Here is a 25375-nt window from a genome sequence, read left to right on the forward strand (position 1 = left end):
GGACTCTCAAGAGTCCTCTCCAACACCATAGTTCAAAAGCATCAATTCTTTGGTGCTCAGCTTTCTCTATAGTGCAACTCTCACATCCATACATACCTACTGGAAAAACCATAGCCTTGACTAGACTGACCTTTGTTGGCAAAGTAATGTCTCTGCTTTTTAATATGCTATCTATGTTGGTCATAACTTTCCTTCCAAGGAGTAAGTGTCTTTTAATTTCATGGCTGCAGTCACCATCTGCAGTGATTTTGAAGCCCAAAAAAATACAGTCTCTCACTGCTTCCATTGTTTCCTCATCTATTTGCCATGAAGTGATGGGACCGGATGCCATGATCTTCATTTTCTGAATGTTTAGTTTTAAGCCAGTTTTTTCACTCTCCTCTTTCACTTTCATCAAGAGGCTCTTTAGTTCGTCTTCGCTTTCTGCCATAAGGGTGGTGTCATCTGCATATCTGAGGTTATTGACATTTCTCCCAGTGATCTTGATTCCATCTTTGGCTTCATCCAGCCTGGCATTTTGCATAATGTACACTGCATATAAGTTAAATAAGCAGAGTAACAATATACAGCCTTGATGTACTCCCTTCCCAATTTGGAACCAGTCTGTTGTTCCATGTCCTGTTCTAACTGTTGCTTCTTCACCTGCATACAGATTTATCAGAGGCAGATCAGGTGGTCTGGTATTCCCATCTCTTGAAGAATTTTCTACAGTTTGTTGTGATCTACACAGTCAAAGGCTTTGGCGTAATCAGTAAAGCAGAAGTAGATGTTTTTCTGCTATTCTTTTGCTTTTTCGATGATCCAGCAGATGTTGGCAATTTGATCTCTGGTTCCTCTGCCTTTTCTAAATCCAGCTTGAGCATCTGGAAGTTCATGATTCACATACTGTTGAAGCCTGGCTTGGAGAATTTTGAGCATTACTTTACTAGCGTGTGAGATGAATGTAATTGTGCAGGAGTTTGAGCATTCTTTAGCATTGCCTTTCTTTGGTATTGGAATGAAAACTGACCTTTTCCAGTCCTGTGGCCACTGCTGAGTTTTCCAAATTTGCTGGCATATTGAGTGCAGCACTTTCACAGTATCATCTTTCAGGATTTGAAATAGCTCAACTGGGATTCCATCACCTCCACTAGCTTTGTTAGAAAATCCTCTAGAGAAGGAAATGGCAACCCACCACAGTATTCTTGCCTGGGAAATTCCACAGACAGAGAAGCTTCGTGGACTACAGTCTATGGTGTTGCAAAAAAAGCTGAACACGACTTAGCAATTAAACAACAGTAAAAGTCATTTCAAATCCTTGGCATGATTTCCATAAGGTATTACTGAAAAGAGCAAGATTTGGGAAACATGTGTCATATATTTTTCTAAAACCAAGGAATTATCAAAAAACATCTATTAATGTTAAATGTACATATGCATGTATACTTAATATATAATTACATAAACATGGAGAAAATGTGAAAAGCATGCTAGATCATCAGTATAGATTACCTAAAATGGGGAGAGAATGTGGTGGGAGAGGAGAAGAGTGAAGAAGGAATAAATAATTATTATATTTATTAATTGTTTATAAAATGGAGATGTTTCAGGATTATTTAATAAAATTTAAACAGGTAAAACCTTGATTAAAAGAAACAAAACAGAGAAAGCAAGCAAGCAGAGCTATGAAATGTTGATATTGTTTTAGTGCCATGAATAAGGTAAAGCAGAAACATGGTGAGATGTAAATCATGTACAGTTTGCAATAAATGTTGCAACATACACCACCTGGGCTCCTTTGGAAAATATGGCTCATCCCACCTGCTTCAGACAACACCATGATGAGAAAAAGCCAGTACCAAACGAGGTGAACAGTAATTAGAGGCAGAGCCACATGTGTTCTAATGAGGGCGATTATGGGGAAGATATGGAAATGTGGTGCAAGAGGTTTTACCACAAAATGTAGTTATGAAGAAAATAAGTTACATAAAAATGGGATAAATGAAGTTTGTACTCGGGATTTTTTTCAAGAAGGGATAGATAATATGTTTCTATTATTAACTTTGACCAAAATCAGTGTACTTAATAAATCATCTGCTTGGAAGCAGTAGCAGCTAATCGTTCCTCTGATGCCCTGTGGAAATAGGGTTTGAGATGAGGCAAATGCACCAACCCAGTCGTTAGATTGCTCTTCCTGTCCCTGTCATGGGTTTTTCTGGATTCAGTTCTCCTAGAGTGAATAAGTCCAGGTAACAGTTTACTGATAATATAATTTTAATGGTGTGAAAATAAGGAAAACAATACCAAATGCAGTACTTTTGTTTCCAAAAGTGTGAATGAAATGCCAAGATATTACTTTTCCTTTCTAGATGGTAAAATTCAATTCAGTTCACTCGCTCAGTCATGTCCGACTCGTTGCAACCTCATGACTGCAGCATGCCAGGCTTCCCTGTCCATCACCACTCCTGGCGCTTGCTCAGACTCATGTCCGCTGAGCTGGTGACGCCCTCCAACCATCTCATCCTCTGTCGTCCCCTTCTCCTGCCTTAAATCTTTCCCAGCATCAGGGTCTTTTCCAATGAGTCAGTTCTTGGCATCAGGTGGCCAAAGTATCGGAGCTTCAGCATCAGTCCTTCCAATGAATATTTAGGACTGATTTCCTTTAGGATGGACTGGTTGGATCTCCTTGCAGTCCAAGGGACTCTCAAGAGTCTTCTCCAACACCACAGTTTAAAAGCATCAATTCTTTTGCACTCAGCTTTATTTATAGTCCAACTCTCACACTCATACATGACTACTGGAAAAACCAAAGCTTTGACTAGACAGATCTTTGTCAGCAAAGTAACCTCTCTGCTTTTTAATATGCTGTCCATATTAAAGCTATGTCCAGGCTGGTCATAGTTTTTCTTCGAAGGAGCAGGCATCTTTTAATTTCATGGCTGCAGTCACCATATGCAGTGATTTTGGAGCCCCAAAAATAAAGTCTGCCACTCTTTCCACTGTTTTCCCACCTATTTGCCATGATGATGGGACCAGATGCCATGATCTTCGTTTTCCGAATGTTGAGTTTTAAGCTAACTTTTTCACTCTCCTCTTTCACTTTTATCAAGAGGCTCTTTAGTTCCTCTTCGCTTTCTGCCATAAGGATGGTGTCATCTGCGTATCTGAGGTTATTGATATTTCTCTCAGCAATCTTGATTCCAGCTTATGCTTCATCCAGCCCAGTATTTCACATGATGTACTCTGCATATAAGTTAAATAAGCAGGGTGACAATATACAGCCTTGACATACTCCTTAAGTAAATTAAGACCAAAGAAAAAGTATTTTTTAAGACGTTGTGTGCTTTTAAAAACTTGAGTACATTCAACACTTCTCATCATTTAGATTCAGTATTTTAAAAATGGAAAGTATAGTACCAAGATCCAAATCTCATGTGGCTCAATTTATAAACTGTTGATAAAAGATTTAAGAACATATTTATATGGCATTTTAAAAAAAAACCTTTCGTCTTGCATAACGGTCCCAAAGGAGCTTATTAAAGTTTTAGAAGATATTCAATCATTAAAGTTCTGTCTCAGCATTGCACAGTGTTTTACTAAATATATGTAGCTATATTCTCCTGTTTTTTAATGCAGACCATATTAAATTGATAAGTAGTTCTCACTGATTAAGTTTTCTGACTGCAATCTAAGTACTTTAAAAATAACTACCTTGAATTATTATTCAGCCTTAAAAAGGAATTAAATGCTGTTAGTTGCTACAACATGGATGAACCTTGAGGGCATTATGCTAAGTGAAACAAGTCAATCACAAAAAGACAAATACTGCGTGATAATTACTTACATGCGGTATCCAAAATAGTCAGATTCATAGAAACAGAAGGAAGAGTGGTGGTTGCCAGGGGCTGAGGCAGGGGAGGATTGGAGAGTTGGTTAATAGGTATGGCGTTTTAGTTTGGCAAGATTAAAAAGTTCTGGAATCCATTGCACAACAGCATGAATATATATTTTGCTCTGCTGAACTGCACACTTAAACATGGTTAGGGTGATAAATTTTGTGTTGTAAATTTTTATCACAATTAAAATTAAACATAAAATAACTACATAATTTACCTAAGTGCTCGGAAAATCACAAATGTGTTTGGTGAAATATACTTTCATAGTTGCCAAATAAAGGAATTGTTGACAACATATCTACCTGCGTAAGGGAAAATTCTATCGAAGCCCAGCGTATAAGGTAACAAGGATTTATGAATTGCCTACTATGAGCACGGAGAAGGCAATGGCACCCCACTCCAGTACTTTTGCCTGGAAAATCACATGGACGGAGGAGCCTGGTGGGCTGCAGTCCATGGGGTCACTGAGGGTCGGACACGACTGAGCGACTTCACTTTCACTTTTCACTTTCATGCATTGGAGAAGGAAATGGCAACCCACTCCAGTGTTCTTGCCTGGAGAATCCCAGGGACAGGGGAGCCAGGTGGGCTGCCGTCTATGGGGTCGCACAGAGTCGGACACGACTGAAGTGACTTCGCAGTAGCAGCGGTGCTATGAACAAAGCATTGAGAGGGATGTAAACATTTTGGTAGATGTGTAAATATCTGTAGATAAAGACACAACTGTTGACACAAGCCTGAAAAACATAATAGCAATTCAAGATAGAAAAAAATGTCAAGAAAATAACTGAAGTCACAAGATGGTACATGATTAATAGTTGAGAAGGTCACTAGATAAAAAATCTTTAGCTTAATTGAACAGGCATAATAACTAACACAAGTGTGTACATGTGTCTCACATATATAGGTAGGTACTTTAAATTTATCCTAACACATTTGTGGTTGAAATGAATTGATATTCATTACATCATTATTTCTGCACAACCATTTTATTGATATAAAGTATCTGAATTTTCTTTTTTTCTTTTTTTTTTTTTTTTTGTGACCCCATAGACGGCAGCCCACCAGGCTCCCCCGTCCCTGGGATTCTCCAGGCAAGAACACTGGAGTGGGTTGCCATTTCCTTCTTCTGAATTTTCTTTCCATCTACTACCACCTTTTTTTAATATGAAAATTAAGTCACCAAAAGTAATTAGATAATTCTAAAGTCACATAAACCAAAACCTCGATAACTATAACTCCAAAGCTTTCTGTCAATTTCAGCTTCCAGTACCCTAAAATTTAATTTTTAAACTGTCTTCTCCTTTGCATTTCCCCATTTATTCTAATACAACTGACCATGCTTCTTTTCCTCCTCTCATCAAAATATATACATATACATGCACGCACACACACAACTCTATCTTTCCCAGTTCAGAGGATAGGGCAATATAGAAGGAGAAGGGCTTTCCTGGCAGTTCAGTGGTTAAGACTTCGTGCTTACACTGCAGGGGGTTCGGGTTTGTTCCCCAGTCGGAAAAGGAAGACCTGCATGTCATCAGCATGGCCAAAAAAAAAATTTTTTTTAATTAAAAAAAAAAAAGATCTCAGGGAAAGGCAAGGAAGGAGAGAAGAATCTTCAAACCCCACTCTTCAAGATCTTTCCTCCCTTTCATCACCAACCACCAATTATCTTATTAACTTGTGGTCTTCATCCTCCCCACTAATAGACACAGCATGGAGGATGTTATACGAGATGTAGTAAACAAATCTCAGGAAATGCTTGGAGTGACCACAACAGTTCCTAACGATTAGCTAGAATTTTTCCCTGTACATGGAACACTCTTCTATGGTGTATGTCCTAATATTTCCTATCTGTAATATTTAGGGTTGGAAAATCAGTTTCTAGACTCATTTTTAATCTGTAACATGTAAGATTCGAGGGACTGAAAAATAAATTTTTTCTATAAAGGACACTAGATGGCACAGTTTCACCAATTCATGCTAATAATGTCATTTGTCTTCTTATTAATACAAAAATAAAATAATTTAGCTTTATAAATAGTTACACCTAAATAATTTAACAAGGAATCTTTATAATAGTCAAGAGAAAAGTTCTTGAAAATATAATGTTTCCAATAGGCCATGTTTTATGTCCTTGTATATAAACACAGTCATCATCATTCCATCATTGGTTGAGTAAGTAACCCAGTGAAAATAGCAGTCTCTCTATAGTGAAATGAGGGCTTCCCTGGTGGCTGAGTGGTGAAGAATCCATCTGCCATTTTAGGAGACGTGGGTTCAATCCCTGGATCAGAAATATCCCATGGAGACAGAAATGGCAACCCAGTCCAGTATTCTTGCCTGGAAAATCCCATGGACAGAGGGGCCTGGTGGGCTACAGTCCATGGGGTCACGAAAGAGACACAACTTAGTGACTAAACAACAACAAGGAAATAAGGAAATAACCCTACTTAGATGGTTAGATGCACTTGTCTAATGAAAAGTTCTCCTCTTAGGGCAAAGACATAGTCTTGGCCAGGAAACAGCTTCTGGAGGGCCGCATATGAAGAGGGCAGTAGGGGAAATAACATCTACCTGGTTAGCTAGACTGCCGCATGGCGCACTAGATATTCACTGAGTGACACGCTGCACAGCCAGATTGCCCTTACATTCCAACAAACTAGGCAGAGGAGGCTGTCGATGGACTGAGTCAGGGAAGGAGAAATTAGACAATTGCTAGAAAGGAACGTTTAAAGCAATACTGGAGGTCCTTTAAAGTTGATGCTGAGTGGACAGTGACTTCTTGAAAGTTGTTCCCAGATACCCAGAGTGACTTACCTGTAACAGCTGAATCAACATCAGTTCTACATCTGCCAAATCCTACATGTTTTACATAAAAAAGACATGGAAGAAGCTCCAAAGTTGTAACCATAATGGTGCTGCCATCCGTGAGCTTAACAAGTTAGTTGGCTGTCTCTTTTAAAAATAGTTCACCGTAATAGCATAGAAAAACCAGACTTTGTTCTGTTGCTCTCAAATGCTAGGCTTCACTTCAGAAAGTCTCTTTTTACCTGGTATGCTAACCAACATGTACCATATCATTATGATTAACAAGGAAGAAAATATAATATTAACAACATAATGGTATTCTTTGTAAAAGAATATATATATTGTAGACAGAATATATGAACCTATTTAGCACCTCACAAAGGAAGCATTATTATGTGAGTACATAATGTACATTGTGGTTTATTCCCCAACACATCCACTCCATCCCAGAAAACTATCTGAGCAAATTATGGTAATTAATTCCCTGGACAATGATTAGTTCAGGAAAGGGCATGTGACTCAACTGTGGCTGTTGTAGGCATAATTCTAAAATAGCCCCCCAGAAATGTCCCACACTAATCCCTAAAACCTATAAATATAAGGAAATGTTCCTCTCCTGATTATAGTCTGTGATTTGGCACAGCTGGTTTTATGATAGGGAAATTATCTGTGTGGTCTAATCCAATCACACCAGCCATAAAAACAGCAGAGAGGTTTCTTTAGCTGATGGCAGAAAGGAAAATCAGTGAGATTCAAAGCACAAGGATCCAAGGGAACCACTTGTTGAGGAATGTGGGCAGCCCCAGGAGCTGAGATCAATCCCCAGGTGACAACCAACAAGGAAACAGAGACCTCAGTCTTATAGCCACAGAGAATTGGATTTTGTAAACAATCTGAATGAACTTGGAAGTGGATTCTTCCTCAAACCCTCCAGCTAGAAGCCCAGTGCAGCTTACACTTTGACCTTAGCCTCTAAAGCCCTAAACAGAGAACCCAGTAGAGCCAGTACAGATTTCTGTCCTATAGAACTGTGAGATAATACATGAGTGTTGTAGTAAGCTACTAAGTTTGTAATGGTTTGTTATGACAGCAGTGGAAAGCTAATGCAGTTGACAAAGAGTTGTAAAATACAGTCCGCTGATGTTTCTGAGGAAATTTTCTTCAACAAAGAGCCCCTGGACAAAATGATGTGTCTTCTTTCTTTGAATGTTGCCGTGTCTGGATCTAATGGCTAGAGCTGACACTGATATGTGGGTGCAAAGAATTGTGTTGATGGAATTCTTAAAACTAAATCACCCTTACATCACGGAGTAAGCTTACTTGATCATAATGTATGTTGTTCAGTTACTAAGTCATGTTCAACTCTTTTCACCCTCATGGACTGTAGCATACCAGGCTTCCCTGTCCTTCACTATCTCCCAACTTTGCTCAGACTCATGTCCATTGAGTCAGTGATGCCATCCAACCATCTCATCCTCCGTCACCCCCTTCTCCTCCTGCCCTCAATCTTTCCCAGCATCAGGGTCTTTTCCAATGAGTCAGCTCTTTGCATCAGGTGGCCAAAGTACTGGACCCTATAAGAGGGAATTAAAACCATGTGAATTGTCACCCAACATGAGAGGGCAAAGAGAGAGCAGTGCCTGAAAACAGAAAGACCCCTCAGTTCAGTTCAGTTCAGTCACTCAGTCGTGTCCGACTCTTTGCAACCCCATGAATCGCAGCATGCCAGGCCTCCCTGTCCATCACCAACTCCCGGAGTTCACTCAGACTCACGTCCATCGAGTCAGTGATGCCATCCAGCCATCTCATCCTCTGTCGTCCCCTTCTCCTCCTGCCCCCAATCCTTCCCAGCATCAGAGTCTTTTCCAATGAGTCAACTCTTTGTATGAGGTGGCCAAAGTATTGGAGTTTCAGCTTTAGCATCATTCCTTCCAAAGAAATCCCAGGGCTGATCTCTTTTAGAATGGACTGGTTGGATCTCCTTGCAGTCCAAGGGACTCGCAAGAGTCTTCTCCAACACCACAGTTCAAAAGCATCAATTCTTCGGCACTCAGCTTTCTTCACAGTCCAACTTTCACATCCATACATGACCACTGGAAAAACCATAGCCTTGACTAGCCGGACCTTTGTTGGCAAAGTAATGTCTCTGCTTTTGAATATGCTATCTAGGTTGGTCATAACTTTCCTTCCAAGGAGCAAGCGTCTTTTAATTTCATGGCTGCAATCACCATCTGCAGTGATTTTGGAGCCCAAAAAAATAAAGTCTGACACTGTTTCCACTGTTTCCCCATCTATTTCTCATGAAGTAATGGGACCAGATGCCATGATCTTCGTTTTCTGAATGTTGAGCTTTAAGCCAACTTTTTCACTCTCTTCTTTCACTTTCATCAAGAAAGTTTTTTAGTTCCTCTTCACTTTCTGCCATAAGGGTGGTGTCATCTGCATATCTGAGGTTATTGATATTTCTCCTGGCAATCTTGATTCCAGCTTGTGCTTCTTCCAGCCCAGCGTTTCTCATGAAAGACCCCTCAGAAACAGCCAAGATTAAATATCTGTGGGCAAAACAGGAGAAGCTCATTAAGGAAAATAATAAAATTGGTTAGGCATATTGATTAGAGTCAGAGTAAGTAATGTCTGTCTTTGTGACCCCATGGACTATACCCACCAGGCTCTTCTGTCCATGGGATTCTCCAGGCAAGAATACTGGAGTGGGTTGCCATTTCCTTCTCTAGAGGATCTTCCCAACCCAGGGATCGAACCCAGGTCTCCCATATTGCAGGCAGATTCTTTACCAACTGAGCCACCAGGAAAGCCTAAGAAATGTCAGGGATTCCAAGTGCATGGACGATAATTTTGAGAAGTGCTTGTCCAGTAATCAGAAGTAGAGGAGAGTTTCATTAAGATAAATATTGGAAAGGATTCCCTGAATCTATACATTTTAATGCATTATTTTATTTCAATAAAGATAATTTCTTTCATGGGGTGAGAGAGAGAGATGGGGGATAAGCAGAAGCCAGATTGCTGTTGGTTGAGCAGTGGGAGGGACACTTCATCTTCTGAGACAAGAGGGAAAGAAATAAGGATGAATGCAGATGTTTATCACAATGGAAATATGCAAATGTGGGCAAATGGAAATAATACAACAGCAGGATACCTACGTGCAAGTGAAATAGTTATAAGGGAAAACAATGCTTAAAAGAGTTCCTTAATCATTATTTCACACAGTCAGAATAGCTATTGGTGTCCAGGATATAGCATCAACCTCAAATGCAGCTGTAAGTAAAACATTAATTTACTTTCTGCAGTTGTCAGTACAGAGCACTATAGTGAGTGGTCACACAAGAATTTGGATATTGGGTAAATAAGATTGCCCTCAGAGTTGAACAGTATATTTATACGTAATCGACTTATAGGCAATATCACCTGAAAGACAATTCCTGCCAAGTCCACAGGATTTGAAATGCTTTATGAATAAATTAACATAGCTAATGAAAGAATGTATTAATAAAAAAGGGAAGGGAGTATTGATTGGCTAGGAAAGTAAAGTAACCACGACAACCCAGGAAAACCACCCAAATACAGGGATGAGTATGTTTGTCCTGCTGGCAGGGCTATTCCTGATTGGAAAACCACAGAGAAAATGTATGCATAGAAATTATAATTCAACTTGTAGATAGAGTACCATAGGGATTAAGAGGAAAAGGAGACAACTTCTAATTGATCCTTGAGGCAGGGAGAAAAATACTGTCAGGTTTATGGAAGAATTTGCTGCTGTTCTACAAGTTTTTCATCTCTGTCTGTTTTTAGTTTTCCCAAACCAGGTTACCAAACTTCTTTCTTGTCAGAGGATTCACAGTAAGATTGTAATGAAAAAGCAGCTCTCAACATCACTTCCTTAGAGCAAGATTACAACTAAACTTCAACAAATTTACCAGCTTGAGGCAGAATATGCTCTTTCCCATGACCTCATAGGAATTTCTGTCAGTTTGGCCCTTCATGTGGAATAGTATCAAATCTCTTCCTTCTGATTTTCACAACAGGCTTCCAGGTAGGAATAACTGATGTCATTGTTACTATTTAAGGGTGAGATCTTGAGACAGTGGAAACAAGTAGCAAGGTTATACTACATGTGATAATCAAAAACCTAGGACCAAAGTAGAGAAGGGACACATCTATGATTTCTCCACAGAGAGAAATGGAAGATAATGTAGGTGAAAGAAATTATCTTCCTTTTAGTGTTAGAAAAACAAGGAAGGTATTAACATGTGCATTGCACATGTACACATGAGAGCACTCAGTAATAAGTAACAGAAATGGATAGGTAGAACTTGAGTTTAAAGACCTTCAAAGGAAAACAAATTTGGGGGCTTTTGGGCAGGGGAGGCAAGAGATATAAAAGGGACCAGGAAACTCGTGGTAAACAGGGTTGTTTAGTAAGGATTGTATTGCAGATCTGAGTTGGTGCTTTCTTTACTGATAAGAGTTGTTAAGAGTCCTCCTCTTCCTGGTAGAAGAGAGGGAGACATTTCTACAAATGAAAATTTGTAAATAGCTACAGGGCAGGTTGGAGAAGACTCTTGAGAGTCCCTTGGACTGCAAGGAGATCCAACCAGTCCATTCTAAAGGAGATCAGTCCTGGGTGTCCTTTGCAAGGAATGCTGCTAAAGCTGAAACTCCAGTACTTTGGTCACCTCATGTGAAGAGTTGACTCATTGGAAAAGACTCTGAGGCTGGGAGGAATTGGGGGCAGGAGGAGAAGGGGACGACAGAGGATGAGATGGCTGGATGGCATCACTGACTCGATGGACATGAGTCTGAGTGAACTCCGGGAGTTGGTGATGGACAGGGAGGCCTGGCATGCTGCGATTCATGGGTGGAAAAGAGTTGGACACGACTGAGCGACTGAACTGAACTGAATGATTGGTGATGCTGAGCATCTTTTCATATTTTTATTGGTCATTTGTGTATCTTTCTTGGAGAAATGTCTATTCAAACTCTTTGCTCATATTTTAATTGCATTGCATTTTTTTTATAATTGAGTTTTAAGAGTCCTCTGTATGTTATGGATATTACTCTTTTATCAGATATATGATTTCCAAATTTTTTTTATTCTGTGGGTTACCTTTTTTTGCTCTGTTGATATCTTTTCATGCACACATTTTTTTTATTTTCATGAAATTCAGTTTGTCTATTTTTGTTTTGTTTTCTGTGCCTTTGGTGTCACATCCAGGAAATCATTGCCAAATCCAATGATGTAAAACTTTTGCCCTATGTTTTCTTAGGTCTTACATTTTGATCTTTGATCCATTTTTTGGTTAGCTTTTGTGTATGATATTAGGTAAGGATTCAGCTTCATTCTTCTGTGTGTGGATATCCAGTTTTACCAGTACAATTTGTTGGAAAGACTATCTTTCCTCATTGAATGGTCTTGGCACCTTGGTCAAAAGTCAGTTGACCATATATGATAGAATTTATTTCTCGGCTCTCTATTCTGTTTCACTAGTCAACAGGTCTGTTTTCATGCCAGTACTATACCATACTGTTTTGATTACAATTGCTTTATAGTAAGTTTTGAAATTAAGAATGTAGGTTCACCAGCCTTTACTCTCATCTCCTTTTTCAAAATTGCATTGGCTATTTAGGATCCCTTGAGATTCTATATGAACTTTAGCATAGATCTTTCTACTTCTACAAAAAAACATTGTTGGAATTTTGATAAGGATGTATTGGATCTATAGATTGCTTTTGGTAGTATAGACATCTTAGTAGTAGAAGTCTTTCAATCCATGAACATGGAATCTGTTTCCATTTATTCATGACTTCTTTAATTCCTTTCTATGTTTTGTAGTTTTCATTGTATAACTCTTTTACCTTCTTGGTTAATTTCTAGGTATTTTATTCTTTTTGATGCTATTGTAAATAGAATTGTTTTCATAGTTTTCTTTTCAGATTGTTCACTGTCAATATATAGAAATACAACTTTTTTGTGTGTTAACACTTTATGCTGCTAATTTGCTGAATTTATTTATTAGTTTTAACAGATTGTTGTGTGTGTGTGTGGAATCTTTAGAGTTTCTGTATTAAGATTATATCATCTGAGAACAGAAATAGTTTTACTTCTTCCTTTCCAATTTGGACGCTTTTTGTTCCTTTTTCTTATCTAAGTGCTCTGGCTAGAATTTTCAAGTGTAGTTATTCTTAGCTTTAAAGAATTTTTGTAACTTCATTAATTCTCTGTTGCTTGTTGTCAATGAAAAATCCATCAGTCAGGGACTTCCCTGGTGGTCCGTAGTTAGAATCTCCCTTGCAATGCAAGAGACGTGGGTTCAATCCCCGGTCATGGAACTAAGATGCCACAAGACACAGAGCAAGTAAACCCATGCAGCACAACTCAGACACAACACAGCCCCCAAAATATGTAAAACAAGAAACTATTTTTAAAAAATTAATCAATCAATCTAAAAAGAAATGGAAATTTTTATTCAAGCCAAATTTGAAGATTATAACTCTGGAAGAGCATCTCAGAAAGCTGTGAGAACTATCCCACCCATTAGAAGTCAAGGCACAGTTATGTGAGTTTTTTGAGAGAGAAGGACTGTACAATTAAATGATGTATTAATGACAGTTTACACAATCCAGATGTAAGCGATATTGTGGCCCCTTATAAAATCAAGGCACAATATTATCTTTTAAGGAGTTGTCCTGTTGATACTAGGAAAATGTTGCTCTTTTCCTTTGAGCAGGTATTTCTGTTGATGGGGAGGTTTGGTTGGTGCATAACTTAGAAATACTATGCAGTGGAAGAGAGGAAGCCAAAGGGAAGAGACAATTTTTTATGTTTAAATTTTTCTTGTCTTGCCATAAAAATATGAATTTCATTTCACATTGTTATTGCTCACATTGTTTTGCTTTGTTTTTCAGTTTTTGCAGTTAATCAAGCAGTCTTAAGAGTTGGGGGCTGGTGCTGGATGAAAAAAAGGAAAAAAAGGCAAAGATATTTCAGGTCTTGATTGTAGCCACCAATCAAAAAACCCTTACATGTGCTCAAAAAAGCTCAAGTAAGCGTGGATTTTTCTGCACTGATATTTTGACCATACCCATTAGGTCAATTCATAATTCAGTATAACGGAGCATCATTTTTTTAATTTTTATTTTATATAGTTGAGTATAGTTGATTAGCAGTGTTGTGTGTTAGTTTCAGGTGTACAGCCAAGTGATTCAGTTATAAATATACATGTATCTATACTTTTTAAAATTCTTTTCTCATTTAGATTATTACAGAATTTTAAGCAGAGTTCTCTGTGCTATAGAGTAGGTCTTTGTTGGTTATATATATTGAATATAGTAGTGTATATATGTAAATCCCAAACTCCCAGATTATACCTCCCCTTTATTACATTTCCCCTTTGGTAACCACAAGTTTGTTCACTAATTGCACAGTCTATGATTTGGCATTATCTAAACCTAGATTGGGGGCAGGAGGAAAAGGAGACGACAGAGGATGAGATGGCTGGATGGCATCACTGACTCGATGGACGTGAGTCTGAGTGAACTCTGGGAGTTGGTGATGGACAGGGAGGCCTGGCGTGCTGCAATTCATGGAGTCACAATGAGTCGGACACGACTGAGCAACTGAACTGAACTGAACTGAAACCTAGATAGCATATTAAAAAGCAGAGACATTACTTTGCCAGCAAAGGTCCATCTAGTCAAGGCTATGGTTTTTCCAGTAGTCATGTATGGATGTGAGAGTTGGACTGTGAAGAAAGCTGAGCACCAAAGAATTGATGCCTTTGAACTGTGGTGTTGGAGAAGACTCTTGAGAGTCCCTTGGACTGCAAGGAGATCCAACCTGTCCATCCTAAAAGAGACCAGTCCTGGGTGTTCATTGGAAGGACTGATGCTAAAGCTGAAACTCCAGTACTTTGGCCACCTCATGCAAAGAGTTGACTCATTGGCAAAGACTCTGATGCTGGAAGGGATTGGGGGCAGGAGAAGAAGAGGATGACAGAGGATGAGATGGCTGGATGGCATCACTGACTCGATGGACGTGAGTCTGAGTGAACTCCGGGAGTTGGTGATGGACAGGGAGGCCTGGCGTGCTGAGATTCATGGGGTCACAAAGAGTCAGACACGACTGAGCGAATGAACTGACTGACTGACTGAATTCTTAGAAGAGTCATGTACAGTTTTTATTTACAGAAGAGAAAACTAAAATTCAAAAAGATTGGTGATAAATATGTGACTTAGAGGGCTGAAAGTTAGTTCTGATTCCATAATCCTTTTCACAATACTGCAGTGTTTTCATATTACTTTCTTTATTGTTGTTTTTATTTTTGGTTGCACTGGGTCTTTGTCGCTCCGTGCAGGCTTTCTCTAGTTGTGGAGAGTGGGGGCTGCTCCCTGTTGTGATGCACAAGCTTCTCATTGTGGTAGCTGTTCTTGTCATGGAGCACATGCTCTAGGGCGCATGGGCTTCAGTTGTTGTGGCACAGCAGCTTAGTTGCACGGGGCATGTGGACAACTCCCAGATCAGGTATCAAACCCATGTCTCCTGCATTGGGAGGCAGATTCTCATCCACCGCACCACCAGGGAAGTCCTATATTACTTTCATACTAGCAAGTGTTTGTTTGAGAACAGAGGAAAAGGAAATGACTAAAGTCAAAATGATCTGTAAAGTTATTTTAAAATGCTATTTGTACATCTTTAAAATTTGAGTTTGGGTTCTAAGAATTTTTGGTGCATGGAAAGAAACTTCTCAGCAGTCACTGCAATAGTATCTAATACTACTAGATGCTTGTGCATGCATGCTAAATGGCTTCCGCCATGTCCAACTCTGTGTGATCCTATGGACTGTAGCCCACTCTGCTCCTCTGTCCATGGAATTCTCCAGGCAAGAGTACTGAGTGGGTTGCCATGTCCTCCTCCAGGGGATCTTCCCGACCCAGGGATTTAACTTGCATCTCTTGTGTCTTGCATCTTGTGTCTCCTGCATGACTTGCATCTTGCAACTCCTGCATAACTTGCATCTTGCGTCTCCTGCATGGGCAGGCAGGGTTCTTTACCATGAGCGCCACCTGGAAAGTTTTGTCTAGCTATTATTGCTGTAGAAAATCCAGTAGCTTTGCAATTTAAAAGGGAAGATATTCTTTTGATTGAATTTCCAAACACTATAGAGGTGTCAAACTTGTATCGCTACACAGATACAAAAACTAAAGTATTAAAAAAATTAAAATAAAATGTGTTTTGGTGATAGGATTGTGGATTTCACTTTCTTCTAATTAAAAAAAAGTCCTTTATTTTCTATCATCTTTGCTTATTTTGCAATAAATAAACATCAAGAAGAAAATTATTATAAGAGAGTATGCTTATGAATTGCTCTTCTAACTTCATTTAAAAAATGTTTTCCTGAGCCTTGGGACTGATTGAATTCTGGATAAACTTACTCAGTTTCTTAGAATTAATTTTTTGGACACGTTTTACAACACAAATCCTTTGATCTATGCTGAGACAGTAAATTTTGTCTCCCAGACAACTTTGTGTAAATCAAAGCTGAAGGTCAGACCAAAGTTAATGTATTACATTAAAGCAAAATAGGATTGCTTTGCATTTCAATTGGTGTTACTAATTTTGTGTGTTTAAAATGTCGCTATTAACATTGTTGGTTAATTCTAGATAATTTGAATCTCTTTTACATTTATGGTCTAAAGCATTTTATAAAAGAAAAATTAAGCTTTAAAAATTAAACAGTAATTAAACAAAAGAATCAAGTGATAAATTTTATCTTCATTATTAATAGAAGACATTGAAATCCAAACATCAATGAGATAGCATCAGTCACCTATAAAATAAGCAGATTTAGAAAATAATAATTAATACCAGTAAGGGTGCAGAGAATTGCTTCCTGTTTTGGTTTCACATTTCTGTGTGCTTGTGCTGTGCTTAGTCGCTCAGTCCTGTCCAACTCTGCAAACCCATGGACTGTAGCCTGCCAGGCTTCTCTGTCCATGGGGATTCTCCAGGCAAGAATACTGGAATGGGTTGCCATGACCTCCTCCAGGGTATCTTCCCAACCTAGGGATCAAACCCAGATCTCCCTCATTGCAGGTGGATTCTTAACCATATAAGCCAACAGGGAAGTCTGCATTTCTACAGCCTCCTTAATCAGGTCCTCATTATCTCCTACCTAGACAATCTCAAAAACTTTCTCACTAGTATCCCTGATCCCAGTCTTGCAGTTCTTAAATCCAGTATCCACACTGCAGCCTGAAAAGCTATCTAAAATTTAATTCTAATCATAATACTGCTTGCATTTCTCAGCCTCTCAGTTTCCAAGGTAGAAAAGTCAGTTAATGATGTTTCTGTAAAGAAATAGCTAAATGTATCATTACAGTTCCGTTGTTCCATGGTTAGTGCTAAATCTAAGATTTGTTTCTCTGACAGCCACAGGAAGCCAAATTGAATTACAATGTTGTTCATTAAGTGCGTGTGTTGGGGGTGGGGGTGTGGGGTGGGGGGTGGGTTGTTAAAATAAGGACAACAGTTATGCCGTTCAAATGGTTAAGGAAATCAGGTTAAAGCAGCTTGGAGTTCTCACATCCTCCACCATTTTCATTAATCTGAACATTCTCTGCCTGGGCAGTTTTTGGATGGATGCTAACAACTTTGTATTGAAGGGCTTCATATTCTCTACCCCAAACAGAATTTACCTTTTGGTTGTATAAGGGAGGCAAAACTTCTCCTCTACCCTCTTAGTGTCTGTGACTGAACCTGAGAATTAAATTGATATAGACAGAGTAACATGAGAAAAACATAAATTTTATTTTCATGTGTGCATGAATGTCTTCACAGGAAAATGAAGACCCACAAGGTATTTAGGCCTATGTGATAAGCACATAGATACTAAGTATATAAGATACTATTAATAGATTGAACACACTTTAGTATTTGTGGAAAAGTACCTAAAATACATGGGGGGACTACACAAAGGCAGAGAAGGGTTGTTTTAACAAGGTTTGTTTGTGCAATTTCTTTGCAGCCTTGACTCCCTGTTCCTGGTGATAAGAATTTCTCCTCCTCCATGTACAGGAAGGGCATCTCTTGGGAGTTTTCTCTCCTGTTTTCACAAAGAAAAGGGAAGGTCAGTGTAGCTTTCTTATGTCTGTTGTTTTTCTAGTATTTGTAACTCAAAACAGTTAATGTCCCAAACTGGTATATTTTGGCATGTTTTGAACCCCTATATTTATATCATCTTTCTAAATAAGGTAAAATACCACTGCTTAGAGTTTTACTTATAAGTTTGGTCACATTCCAGATTTTGCACCTAGTTTGTTTTGACTAGAGTTTGGGACATTCCCAAACTCGTTAGTCCTGTATCAGATCAGATCAGATCAGTCACTCAGTCGTGTCCGACTCTTTGCGACCCCATGAACTGTATCGTCTCCAGGTTTTACTCATACAAAGTCACTAATTTAAGAAATATTTGAGTGTCTACTCTGTGCAAAGCACTGATGTTCTGGAGATACCTATGACCTGGACAGACCTGTTCCTTTTTTTTTTTTTTTTTTCTTTTTAAGTCATAAGAGTAGCTTTCCAGAGAGCAACCTTATTTTTCTTATTATTGTGTGCTCAGGTGGCCCTTCACTATTGATACTATTTCCAAAAATAAATCATTGGGAAGTTTGTTAAAAGCTTTGTCATCGTTTTGTATCATAAATAACCCCCTTCTGGTTGTCTATTGCACCTTGGTTGGCTTTTCTTAAAATGTAGCACTAAGGATGACCCTAGGTTTTCCATTATCCTTAAATTTAACACTAGATAATTTTAGAAAACATGTAGAGTAATAGTCTTTGCATTTAATCAATATTAATGGATTTAAAATTAGAGGTATAGAGTTTGACAATTATCATTAAATTGAATGGTACTTTCAATACTTCTCTCATTCTTCATTCACCTGACAGTGTTGAACTTTTATTTGAACCCTGTGTTTTGAGCAGCAGTGGTTTGGAAATCCTTGTATGTTCTCATGTTCTGGGAAATGCATACCTGCAAAGCACAACTCTGTCTCTGTCATTCTTCATAACCCCCTCATGGCAGATGACACTCTTGCTTACCTGCCTCCATAGAATCCCAGGCCCCTGCCTGTTCTTCAAGACATCCCTCATTAAATTGTCTCTTTACTGCTATCTTACAGATGAATAACTTCCTCAACTGTCTAGCACATTTTGTCTTTCACACACCAAATCATAATGCTCAATGCTGCCTTAACACAAAGTTGGTTGGGTTTTTATGAGGATTGTTGTCATTGTTCAGTCACTCAGTTGTGTCTGACTCTTTGCAACTCGATGGACTATAGCCCATCAGGCTCCACTGTCCATGGGATTCTCCAGGCAAGAATACTGGAGTAGTGATGAGTTAATATTTGTATAGCACTTTGAATGATGTCAGACATCTAGTACATGTTCAACAATTTATCATCCTTAAGATGTATATTATCTACACTAACAATCATTATTGTTTCATTGTTGTAACTCCTGATTAACATTAGGGAAAAAATTATTCAAATTGTTAAAGAAAATGTTATTCATGAGCTTTGTTGAAGGTGATAAGGTAGATGTTATTCAAGGGAGATCACTGTAGAGGATATAGGGACAACCGCAGCAGGATCTTGCAGTGGGAGACAGAGATGAGACTCAACTCCTAACAAAGCATAGGCAAGGGGAACTTTTAGCCAAGGAAGAGTTGGGTGGGGGAGATTACTACTAATAGGAAACATCAGGAGTGGGGGTAGGGGGGATTCTGGTTAAACTGACCTAACAGGATTCTTGCTGTAAACAGGCCAGACACTACCTGGGGGATGGTGACAGATAAGGAACCAAACTAGATATTGAGGGTGATCAGATATGAAGGATGGGGAATTCTAGTTAAAGTGACTTTAACAAGATTCTTGATAAAGTTGGAAAATGCTGAAAGGAACACGGAAATTCCAAAGTCAGGCCTAGTTGAAATAGAGTTCCACGGAAACTAAGTAGAGTCTAGTCAAGGAGAGAATCTTTGTCATCAGGGAAGGAGGTTTGGAAAAATAAACTCATCTATATATCTTATTTTTAGTGCTACAGTCTGACCTAAATAACCCAGAATAGGAGGAACAGGAAAAGTTCAAAGGGGAGATATGGGCAGTGGAGGGATGGCAAGGTTGAGAGAAGGAGAAATATATGGTCCATTCCTCAGAATTAATGTTCTTCTAGATTCTCAATGCTACTTCCACACAACAGAGTGAGCACCTTCCCTTCCAATCTTACCACGTGAAATGTAAATCTTCAGTCTAATTCCTTCCCCCAATTCACAGCATTACCTAGCAGAGACCTCTTCCTTCTCCATGGATACCTTCAGCCTACAACAGTACTTTCTTCCTCTATACTTGTATCTTCCTTACTCTAAGGTAATTTAACAGCCCCAACTCCCTTAATCCTTATTTCTTTCCTTGCTTGATTCTGAAGATCTCCATCTCCATTCTATTAGCCAGACACCTGCAGAGCCTATACTTCTCATTACAATGAGCAACCCTCTGATTCTTTAACTCAGAAATCCCTCCTTTTCAACAGAATTTCCTTTTTACATGCCACATTTTCATTTTTACCCTACAGAGTCTAACTTGCTTTTTACCTTTATCATGAATTTCAGTTACCTATCCATTCCCTCCTTCTCCAGTTAAAAGTTACTTTCTTACCTCCCAAGACTCTCTTCAAAATCTAGTGCATCGAAGTGTGTTCAGATTCAGAGAAAAGAAACCCCAACTAAAAGTGGCTTAAGTCACAATCCTCTGAGAGCTATAAATGGTTAAAAGTAAACTGAGATAGTGATCATTTAGTCTTTAGAGTTGGCGTTTAAGCTATGAGATTGTCTCCGGTTCTAAGCAGCTTCGTCTATCTACCTCCGTGTGGATTATGAATATTATCATTTCCTTGTGTGCTAAGATATGGAAAAGGATGCCCAGTACTGGCTTAAGGGAGTAGAAGTTTCTTGTCTCACGGACACAAATCTTGGGACAGGCAGTTCCAGGCTGATGTTTGGCTTCTGCCTTTTTGGTCTATCATCTTTATCTTGCTCTCATTTGTTCTCTTACTTGTTGCCTTATGGTACCAAGTGGCATCAGTGCTTCCAGTTCTTGAAACTAAAAACCAGGCGAAAATAAGAGAGGGAAAATTGTGATGCTAAATCACATCTGCCTATGCCTCATGGGGTAGAAGAACCATGTCACCTGGCACTTCAGTTTCAAGAAATGCTGAGGAACTGAATGTTTAGGTTTTACAACTGCTGCCGTAGAGTCGGGTAAGAAAAAGTCAAGGAAGTGGGTGGAATGGGCATTATGTGAACCAATCTATCATATCTGAAACACCAGGATTCCAAGGCGATAATATTTAATACAGCCATTTCTAGCAGAAGTTCAATACCCTAGACTTTCCGAACCATGCCATGGACCTCATCTCACCGAACACTGAATCTTCGCTGGTGCCTGCTTCTAGTCTCTTGTGGAAAAGCAGGATGGTGCTGGAGGAAAAATCTGGTTACTAGTTCTCACTCTCCAGCTGAAATCTTGCAGCTCAGCTTTTGTAGCACTCCTACCTGTGGTGATTATGGGTCTTTCTTTAAAATACCCATCTCTTTTTTTTATACGGACAAAAATAATATCCAGACTGTCATATGTCATATCTCATGTCAGAATCCCTTTTATGCTGTGAACACAAATAACAGAAGCAGAAAGGAGAATGGGACCAGTTCAGGAACCCAGTCAAGTGGCAGAAGTATCAAGACTGAAGAGAGAGCCATTGTGAAAACTTCAGATGAGAGACTGATGAGGATTTCAGCTGTTATCACATTGACAACAGTGTGAAGAGGCAGGGCAAGAAATTAGGAGGGTTTGCACCACATCCAAATACAGCTGGGAGGACTGCATTGTTTTCTAACTTGCACTATGCTCTAACCTGGTCTCTTTTGAAGGCTTCTATCCTGCCCCCAAGAATATACCACAGATGTCCTTAAAAGTCACAGCAGTCTGAGCCCATCACATGACCAATTAATCCAACTAATTACCTTCACTGTAGTTTCTCCTAACTTTCTATGTCTTTCCTTGACATTTCACTATTTTGATCCTACAATTCTAAGTACTCACCAAATAACCCCAGTTGGATGGTTACAGTCTGCACTGGAACTTTAGAGTGACATCTGGAACAACATGGGAAAGTCACCTGCCCTACCATCTGAAAGATTAAATTCCAGTTGGTAAGGCACAAGCTGTGAAAAGCTTCTTGCACAGACTACTAGGAGGAAGAAAGTTGCAAGATATTTTGAGATAGAACTAGGGTAGAATCTTGACACCTTGGTTGAGAAGAGTAGGAATTGAAAAAAATTTCCATTTCAAAGCTGCCAATGTTGTTTTTTTTGTTTGTTTCAAAAAGACATGAAACCACATTTGGGACAAACAGCACCTTTGTTCTAATTAAGCTTCTTGAGTTTTTTGTTATGTAAATATACAGCAAAGACTACAATTTTTAAAAGAAGGGCTTGTTTAATTATGTAAAAGATTGTTCACTTAGTAGACAAGAGTTGAGTTTCAACAAATTTGGCTCCCTTGAGTAAGTCTCTTCCCCTGAGACTGAAACTCCTTTATACCTGAAAAGAGTTGCTTTTCTTGGGAGATGTGAGTTGAGAACATTGCTGGTAGAAGATAAGAACCTGGAGGCCAGAGGGTGAAGGAACTGTTTATGTAAGACTTAATCTGAGCCCTGGGCATGAACAGTGCCTCTTTCAGCTCCAGATGGTAAAGTGTGATACAGAGGAGGCAGCCACCTGAGCCCAGAAATTTTCATTGACTAACACCCTGAGCAATGACAGCTTCTAGAACCTCAGACCTGGAAACAGCAGGCGGTGCTTCTTGGCCCCTCTCTATCTCTCTCTCATATCTCACCACATCTATAATAACTCTGCTCTCTCTCTGTGATTTCATTATTTCCACAAGATAAGAAATAAGACCACTGGCATCTATTTTCACAACTTCTAACTCCAGTATTCAAAAATAAGGCTTTCCTTGCTATCTGCATCCAGAACAATTCTGGTGAAACATTGTGACTTGGATCATATGACTTACCTCCCCAAGAGGAAGAAATATTCTGATTGACCTGGTCTGAGCTACATGCCCAGGAATATAAGCTTTGCCACTAGAAAGTATGATGGGAGTTGGCCAGGAATCTGACTGGTGCACTTGGCAGCTAAATACAATAGCTAGCACTTGCATTATATGAAAAGCTAAGTAAGATTTATTTCCCAACTCTGAGCATATCTCCACTGCTTCAGAGCCCCATCTGTGCTGCCTTGTACTCTCAGGCAAGCCCTTAAGGAAAGAGAGAACAGGCATGTTGTTCAAATGCTTTAAGAAGGACATCCAGATATTTGTAAAAGAAGGAATGAATGAAAAACTTGAGGCCATTTTTTCCTGGATCATTCCCTTCTTTCACTTTATTCACCCTGATCCTTTTCTTCACATAATTAGGTTGTCTATGTCAAGGGTACAGTAAGAGGAGTGGTCTTGTCTGCCTTGAATCTTGACTGAATAATAGAGGAAGAGATTTGAGGAACACAATTACAGTTTGTCTTCAACAACTTGAACTTGAACCATTTAACCTCCATAAGTCTGTGAGGTAGGAATTCAAGATCTTGGATTTTTAAATATGCAAATCAGTCAGCATGAGTGTGATCAAGTTTAAACTATTAAAAGTCTATAGAATCAGAGTAGACTTTTAATATGTACCATTTTTATTGAAAAAAATCATGAAATTTAGTTTTTAATAAGAAGGAAAACAGTTTGATTCTGTGACATTAATATAATTGCAACCATTAAAAGAATCATTTACCACAGATTCCTAATTATCATTCAGGACAGTAACAACTATGCATTGTTAAGTGCCAAATTTACTGTGCAAATTCTTTTTATTTCCCCAGTTTTAGTGAGCTATAACAGCCATATAACATTGTATTAGTTTAAGGTGTATACGTATTTGTATACATATATACAGCAAAATGATTACCACAGTATTTAATATCCATCACCTCACATAGTTACAGTGTTTTCCTTGGATCTTCTTTTTATTTTTATTTATTTATTTAATTTATTTTTAATTGGAGGATAATTGCTTTACAATGTTGTGTTGGTTTCTGCTGGACAACAATGTGAGTCAGCTGGCCTTATACATTTACCCCTCCCTCAAAGCCTCTCTCCCACAGCCCCCTGATCCCACCTCTCTAGCTCATCACACACCACCAGGCTGAGCAACCTGTTGCTAGACAGCTGCTTCCCACTAGCTATCCAGTGTACACATTGCAGGGTATGTATGCCAATGCTACTCTCCAGTTCTTGGATCCTGTTAAGATACACTCTCTTAGCAACTTTCAAATAAACAACACAGTATTGTTAATGGTAGTCACCATGCTGTACATTACTTCCCCAGAATTTATTTATCTTATAACTGGAAGTCTTTATGGTTTTGGCCACCTTCAGCCTTTCCCTTAGTCCACATGAGGGATACTGAAAGTGAAAGTCGCTCAACTCAGTTTAGTTCAGTCGCTCAGTCGTGTCTACTCTTTGCAACACCATGAATCACAGCATGCCAGGCCTCTTTGTCCATCACCAACTCCCGGAGTTTACTCAAACTCATGTCCATCGAGTCAGTGATGCCATCCAGCCATCTCATCCTCTGTCGTCCCCTTCTCCTCCTGCCCCCAATCCCTCCCAGCATCAGAGTCTTTTCCAATAAGTCAGCTCTTCGCATGAGCTGGCCAAAGTATTGGAGTTTCAGCTTCGGCATCAGTCCTTCCAAAGAACACCCAGGACTGATCTCCTTTAAAATGGACTGGTTGGATCTCCTTGCAGTCCAAGGGACTCTCAAGAGTCTTTTCCAACACCACAGTTCAAAAGCATCAGTTCTTCGGCGCTCAGCTTTCTTCACAGTCCAACTCTCACATCCATACGTGACCGCTGGAAAACCATAGCCTTGACTTGACAGACCTTTGTTGGCAAAGTAATGTCTCTGCTTTTCAATATGCTATCTAGGTTGGTCATAACTTTCCTTCCAAGAAGTAAGCGTCTTTTAATTTCATGGCTGCAGTCACCATCTGCAGTGATTTTGGAGCCCAAAAAAATAAAGTCTGACACTGTTTCCACTGTTTCCCCATCTATTTGCCATGAAGTGATGGGACCGGATGCCATGATCCTCACTTTCTGAATGTTGAGCTTTAAGCCAACTTTTTCACTCTCTTTCACTTTCATCAAGAGGCTTTTTAGTTCCTCTTCACTTTCTGCCATAAGGGTGGTGTCATCTGCACATCTAAGGTTATTGATATTTCTCCCGGCAATCTTGATTCCAGCTTGTGCTTCTTCCAGCCCAGCATTTCTCATGATGTACTCTGCATATAAGTTAAATAAGGAGGGTCACAATATACAGCCTTGACGTACTCCTTTTCCTATTTGGAACCAGTCTGTTGTTCCATGTCCAGTTCTAACTGTTGCTTCCTGACCTGCATATAGGTTTCTCAAGAGGCAGGTCAGGTGGTCTGGGATTCCCATCTCTCTTAGAATTTTCCACAGTTTATTGTGATCCACACAGTCAAAGGCTTCGGCATAGTCAATAAAGCA

General features: G+C 39.2%; 1 long non-coding RNA gene across 3 annotated transcripts in view; it reads left to right on the top strand.

The window, feature by feature from the left end:
- LOC129657502 (uncharacterized) overlaps positions 1–25375 on the top strand; it is a 54204-nt gene that overhangs the window by 10378 nt on the left and 18451 nt on the right. The window contains exons 1-3 of one of the 3 annotated variants that reach the window (XR_008716775.1): positions 11413–11609; positions 17726–17827; positions 23237–23384. This is a non-coding gene — a long non-coding RNA (uncharacterized LOC129657502). Of the gene's footprint in view, positions 1–11412; positions 11610–17725; positions 17828–23236; positions 23385–25375 lie in introns of those variants that run through there. The other 2 variants (XR_008716774.1, XR_008716776.1) reach the window with 2 other exon arrangements.

This window comes from Bubalus kerabau, chromosome 7, assembly GCF_029407905.1.
Source record: "Bubalus kerabau isolate K-KA32 ecotype Philippines breed swamp buffalo chromosome 7, PCC_UOA_SB_1v2, whole genome shotgun sequence".
Classification (NCBI taxonomy): Eukaryota; Metazoa; Chordata; class Mammalia; order Artiodactyla; family Bovidae; genus Bubalus; species Bubalus kerabau.